We start from the raw sequence: 6,643 nt of genomic DNA, 5'->3' as shown, positions 1-6,643 counted from the left end.
ACTAGTGTATGAGTATCACTTGTTTTCTATAATTCTGATTAAGAGCAAGAATAGAAGTGTACAATTATCACATACTCTCAAGTGCAAGAGTGATTGTGATAGAGAATTTACTCAGCTGTTTTATCCTGGGGATGACGCGATACGGAAGAACTGCTTGTACAATCTTGGGCAGAGCCGCGAAACGTCTTAAAGAGAACGACCTGGTCGTGACTCAGCCATAACATTTTTGTTTGTTTGGTTTTATGATTTTTTTGCAGGCTACTTTCAACAATTGTTCCAACACATTGCTCTCCAATGGGATACAAAATTAGTAGGTCACAACATTGAATTTCAAAGTGATTCTCAACCAACACTCATAAAGATTATGGAGATGTATGGTGAGCTAAAGAAAAACGATTCAAGAATATCACCTATGTTGGAAACACCAACAAAATACTAGCAAACTTCAAAACCATGTCTTTCAATTTTGTTAGTAGATTTAATAACATTATGCCTGCTGCAATCTCTAGCTTATGTAACAAATCTATCCTTAACGATAAATGGATAGATGCAAAACTCACAGATTTGATGAACTTTATTTACATGAGAGAAGATTTAGTCTCGCACCTGTATTATAACACACAAACTCGGTAGAGTTGCGTGGTTGATTATATTTTTCTTATAAAAAAAACTAGCTGGTATTCTTCATGTGTCAATAATGATGGGAATCAACATGAAATGATGGAAATTGAAGGTTTCACACTCTGTAACATTTGTAAGCTGAAATGTACAGTAACTTTTGATAATGCACAAGTAAATTTAAGGGTTATTTTGTGTTTCCTCCCCCAAGAACGCTAATTAGCGTTCCTCCCCAAATAGATTAAAATTAGTGTTTCCTCCCATAGTTAGCTTTCCCATCCATTGATCGTTTAGCTGAGTCAGCAAGAGTACACAGTGGCAAAAATATACGCGTGTAAAACAAAATTACATAAATACCCTCATCTTCTTCGCTGGAATAAACCAGACCATTAGCATCACTTCTTCCTCACTGTCAATCCAACCTCAATTTTCATTTCGTTCCCTGATAAACCCATTTCTCAACTATAGTATCCAACAAACAAAAACGATGATATCAACATCAGCTTTATCTCCATCGAACAGTCCTCAGCAACACTCATCTCCGCAATCCAAATCAACCACCAAAACCCATTAATTCAACGGCATCATCAACTTTTAGTAATCTCGGATCTTGCTGTCAAATTCAGATTTAGATCAAACCCACTCTTAATCTTCACCAATCATCTTCAATCACTACAAGAAAACTGGCCTTTACCGACAAACACAATACGGACGCAAGAGGTCATGGTTAAAGGCTACAGCCCTCCAACGGCTAAATTTATGTAGTTGCATCGGTGTCGCAAGAAAGTATGTGACTAGAGGTTCGCAGCGACACTGTTGTCGCTAGAGATGCATTTCTACAATCATCAGCGGCTATAATACCTGATCGCTATACAATTCTTTTTACTGGCGCGTTTCAGTCGCATGGGTGTAGTCAAACATGTGCTGCGACTAATCTTCATCACATTGCAGAACAGGTTCACCGATTACGATTATGTTGTAGTACAAGAGGTTCAGCGATAACATTTTTGTTGAAGCATAAGAGGTTGAGAGACTACATAGTAGTGGTGGAACAACAGCTGCAGCGGCTGCATATTTTTTGAAGCACGAGAGGTTCAGCGACTACAATTAGGTTGTAGCACAAGCGGTCCAGGAATCAGATTATTGTTGAAGCACAAGAGGTTGAGCTACTACATCTAGTTCATAGCACAATTGAAGCAAAAGAAGTCCAGCGACTGCATTTAGGTCGTAGCACGAGAGGGTCAGCGACTGCATTTTGGTTAAAGCTTAAGAGGTTGAGCAGCTACACTTTAGAATGTTCATATTTGCTTGCAAGAAACTACCAGATACTGTTCATACTACTATATCCGAACACTGATTATAAACTTAGAAGTCAGAACTAGCTATTATATATATAGAAAAAAGAAGATTTAACATACGGGTCATATCCATAATATACATGTGTGAGTAATTAAGAAATATTGTGCAAAAGACTCCAGACAAGTACTGTCAGACTTCCATTCATTCCCCATCCTCTTTAGCTTCATTATATTCTCATCCAATTCCCTATCATTCCCAATACTGACCATCCACCATATTTTATTTTTCGCCATATCTCTCGCTTTCCTCGTCCTCGATATAAGCATCATTCTCATCTTCAAGTTGTCGACCTCCATCCTATGTTTCACATTTGGATCTAGTGCATCCTTTGGCAGAGAAGCTTGACCTAAATTCTTTAAAGCCACATTCATTAACTTGATGAATTTGGACTTACTCTGTTTCATCCTTCATATCTTCCTGTTTGCAGCATCAATACAAATAGTGAACAATTCAAATTGGAACAATAAAATACAGAGTTCAACTTCCATGAAAATTAGAATGATCCAAAAATTTGGTCTTAAGTCAAAACAGAGACAAATTTATACCGTTTATAGCAACCTTGCTAAATTTACTATATATCGAACAATACATCCATAAATCTATTCAGAACAAAAAAAGAAAAAACAGCCTAATTTTCCACATCAATATTAAGATTCAGTATATATCGCAATACAAGCTCTTAAGAACATTAATAACTCTAACTCTATCATGAACATGAGGATAACTGCTGGAATTAAGAGTTTTTTCAAATGAATTAGTCATGTACCATGAACACGGAAAGTAACAGATTTCGGGTCCAGAAGTTGTTTCCAAATACCACAGCCTCAGAGCTTAAACATACCAATTTTTTATTAAAACATAACAATGACATCTATATTTGTCACAGGAATCATTTACAGTTTCTCCATTTGTATTTAAATTCCTATTGAGTCGCACACATCATTCAGGAACATCGATAAAGTATCAACCATAACATGCAGTTACATCTTGAACAAAAACTTAAAAATGTACCTTTCATTCTGCGCATATTGGAGGAAGCTTCTGATTCTTATCCGTGTGGGTCTCATCGAACATTGTCAAAGGACCAATAGCTATACCACTAGACCTCTTACTCTATGATAGAGCGTGGATGTGTAAGTAAACATGAGACAATAATAAAATCAAATTAAAACAAAAAAAAGACAGCAAGTTAAGCATTCCTAGTATACCCTGTCAAATGTCTTTCTTGAAAAGCTCTCAGTACCATTTTGTGGTTTAGATCTTGTATCTTTTTTGCATCACTTTCCTTCTTCGATCTTTCCTATGAAAAAAACAGGCCCTCTTCGATCTTACCTATGAAAAAAACAAGCCCTCTTCGATCTTGCCTATGAAAAAACAGGAATATATAATCAGAATTACACGTAAACCACTATAGACTTTAGAAAAACTTAAATTCTCATTAGAGACAAACATAATTACCATGAAATTCCGGTGCTCTCAAGTAATTACACATGTTGGCCCAGTTTTCCAAGTTTTCAGCCTTCAGGAGGATTTTTTAAAGAAATTTGGAGATTACGCTTACACTTCACCCTGAAATGTTTACTCAAACTTTCCCCGTAACTCTTATTGGCTGTCCTCATATGCTTTTTCAATGCCAGCAAACTCATCATCGAGTTCAAGCGTCTAATGGTCCTAAAGGTGACAGAAATTACTATAAGATTTCATTAAAAAAAAAGTGTGAACCTGAAATGAAAAGAAAAAGTACATAACAAGAGTCCTATTACCCTAGCGCAACTCTTTCCATATTTACTTGGCTCAATTTGCGTCAAACATGGGGTTTTTATGCTTATTGACCCAAACAGACGTATATATATTTCATTACCATTTGTTGGTGGCTTCTGTCTTGCAATTGGACTTCTCTCTGACACAAAATTCTGCAAAGGATCAACTCGCCCACTAGATCTTTGTGACAATCCCCCTCTACTTCTTCCCATCATAATGACTGCAGAAGAAAGAAAATATTGATGATAAGAAATAAAATCAAACTGATGAAAAGGCTATATAACAATAAAAATCTCTTAAAATCAAATTAACTAGCATCACACATAATCTTCCCCTTCATACTTGCTAACAAATGTCTTCACAAACTTACTCATGGCTTCTCCACTTGTTCCATACCTGACATAATTCAGTTTAGTTCCTTATCTAGCCTGCAGCACCACTTACAGTCTCCAAAACTACCTGCTATGCCAGCTCTATCTGCAACTTAACTGCCAAAATCCAGCTAAGCCTCAATCAGCTTTTCACTATATTAACACCAAAACGGCAGCCATCTAGCCATCTGTTGCAGCATCAGTTCAATGACCACCTAGCAATTGTGACCATGGCAGCAACTCCTTTAAGAACAGAACACAACTCCAACATCTCTTAATTCAAACCAGACTTTGTCAATACTACCAAAAACAACACAGCAACACAAGCTCCTATTTCCACCTGCAATCATCCACCAGAAATCTTCATTCAAAGCTGCAACATCAACCACCATTAGCACCATTGAGTCTCTATCACAATACTCTCAAATCCAATCCAAACCCAGCTTTTAATTGTTGTTGTAGAATCAATTTGACAACCATTTTTGATTCCATCTCTCAATTTTATCCCCTCTGATCTCTCATTTTCCGTAAAAACAACAACAACAGAGTGAGGAAAACCAAAACATAATCTCACACAAGCAACACCACTATCCAGAGTACAATTCACTCCTAAAAATAGAGAAATCCTGTAGATAATTTCAATGAAATTTTCACAAGCATATAGAGAGCAACAACATCCGGCTTGAATAAGAAGAAATACTACTATACAATTCAGACTGCAACCAATTATCCAACAATCTTATTAATTCACACAACAGCTTAGAGTTGAAATCACTCACCTTAGCTCCCTAAGCAGCTGAAGTTCTAGAAGCAAGAACACCACCACTACCAGCACCAATCACAAACAGATCATAGTCATATTCATGTTCGTTAGAGATGTTCACTTCTCCATCGATTAGCATCTTTCTCGACATGATTACACAACCAAATCAAAATTTAATAACCAAATTTCGATGATTTACAACACAAATTTAAAGAAAGACTCCACTTGATTTTCCCTAATTAAAAAATGTAGGAGTATCCTTTTTCCGTCTGATTTCAGATCGGGGTTAAATAATTGTTTGTTGTAGTTGCAGTTGTTTTATGTTTGGGGTTTGGAAAATTTATCACGTTGAGATTATCCCTTGATTTCCCCTCAGCTTGAACATAAACACAAACCCATCTCTGTATTCCTTGAAACCCTAACTTCTCTGCTTCAATTTCTTCGTCCATCAAACCCATCTAACAGACCTTCGAACCAACCACCATCTCTTACTCATCTTCAACCAGTTCCCTAAATTCATCGATCTCACTGAAATCCTGCAGCAGCTGTTATTCTCTCTTCCCTAAATTTGAGAAGAAAATGATTGATAGAAGCTCATTCCAGACCAAGTCGTTCTGCTATGCTGAAAATGATTGAGAGAAGAATAGCGGTGGTGATGGAGCGCTGACGGATGGTCGTATGTGAAGGAGAGGAAGAGCAGAGGAGAGGAAGAAAGAGAAAAACACATAGGAATTAGAGTTTGAGCGGTGAGGGAGGGTACGGTGATACAACCAAATGAAAATGATGGACACACCATATTTCGTTTGATCCAATCATATGGATTGAGAAAAAGAATTTGACGGTTGAAATTGTATTTTGAGATAATCATACGGATTAAGAAGTATGTGTGTTTTTCTTTGTGCTAGTGCGAACTCATGTATTCGGTTTTATTATCAATCTTAGACACGAAAAAAAATCCCAAAAAAATATTAATAAATTTAGGACATTTTTATCAACATTCTGATATAAAAAATCCAAAAAATATATAAGAATGAAGATGAAAATAAGAAATGAATTTGATAATTGGTGTGTTTCTTTGTGCTTTCTCTTTGTGCTTATGTGTTTTTTCTTTGTGTTTTCGGTTTGAATTTCGACAAGTAATTTTGACAAGTCACATAGGTCACGAAGTAATTTTGATTGGTCATACAGGTCATGAAGTAGCTTTAGTTCACACTCGTAGACTCAATAAGCATAAAAACTATGAACCAAAAAGCTTCGGGAGGGTTCTGACTTCAAACTTAGCATCATACATCATTGAAATCGATAAATATGAATCTCAGTGTCGATTTGAACTTCAAATTTGGTATAATGTCAACTATGAAGCACGAAGCTCCGGGAGGGTTTTGAATTCAAACTTAGCATGACACGTCATCCAAATCGATAAATATGAATCTCAGTGTCGATTCGAACTTCAAATGTGGTATAATGGCATATAAACCATGAAGCATGAAGCTCCGGGAGGGTTTTGACTTCAAAGTTAGCATGATACATCATTGAAATCGATAACTATGAATCTCAGTGTCGATTCGAACTTCAAATGTGGTATAATGGCATATAAACTATGAAGCACGAAGCTCCGGGAGGGTTTTGACTTCAAACTTATACATCATCGAAATCGATAAATATTGAATCTCAGTGTCGATTCGAACTTCAAATGTGGTATAATGGCATATAAACCATGAAGCACGAAGCTCCAGGAGGGTTCTGACTTCAAACTTAGCATGATACATCA

The 6,643-nt window shown here is 36.5% G+C and overlaps 1 long non-coding RNA gene across 6 annotated transcripts; it reads right to left on the bottom strand.

Annotated features, from left to right (window-relative positions):
- Positions 1–1,978: 1,978 nt before the first annotated feature.
- LOC113347200 lies at positions 1,979–5,643 on the bottom strand. 6 transcript variants are annotated; one of them, XR_003358808.1, is made up of 7 exons: positions 4,889–5,643; positions 4,135–4,735; positions 3,839–3,958; positions 3,436–3,648; positions 3,186–3,341; positions 2,989–3,090; positions 1,979–2,394 (listed from the first exon to the last, which is right to left on the bottom strand). It is a non-coding gene; the product is annotated as an uncharacterized LOC113347200 (long non-coding RNA). The 6 variants fall into 6 exon arrangements; XR_003358811.1 differs by having other exon boundaries at positions 4,135–4,482; positions 4,889–5,641; XR_003358812.1 differs by having other exon boundaries at positions 4,135–4,449; positions 4,889–5,641.
- Positions 5,644–6,643: the final 1,000 nt, after the last annotated feature.

Source organism: Papaver somniferum, chromosome 2 (assembly GCF_003573695.1).
Source record: "Papaver somniferum cultivar HN1 chromosome 2, ASM357369v1, whole genome shotgun sequence".
In the NCBI taxonomy this organism is placed as follows: domain Eukaryota; kingdom Viridiplantae; phylum Streptophyta; class Magnoliopsida; order Ranunculales; family Papaveraceae; genus Papaver; species Papaver somniferum.
This window is presented reverse-complemented; position numbering and strand designations above follow the sequence as displayed.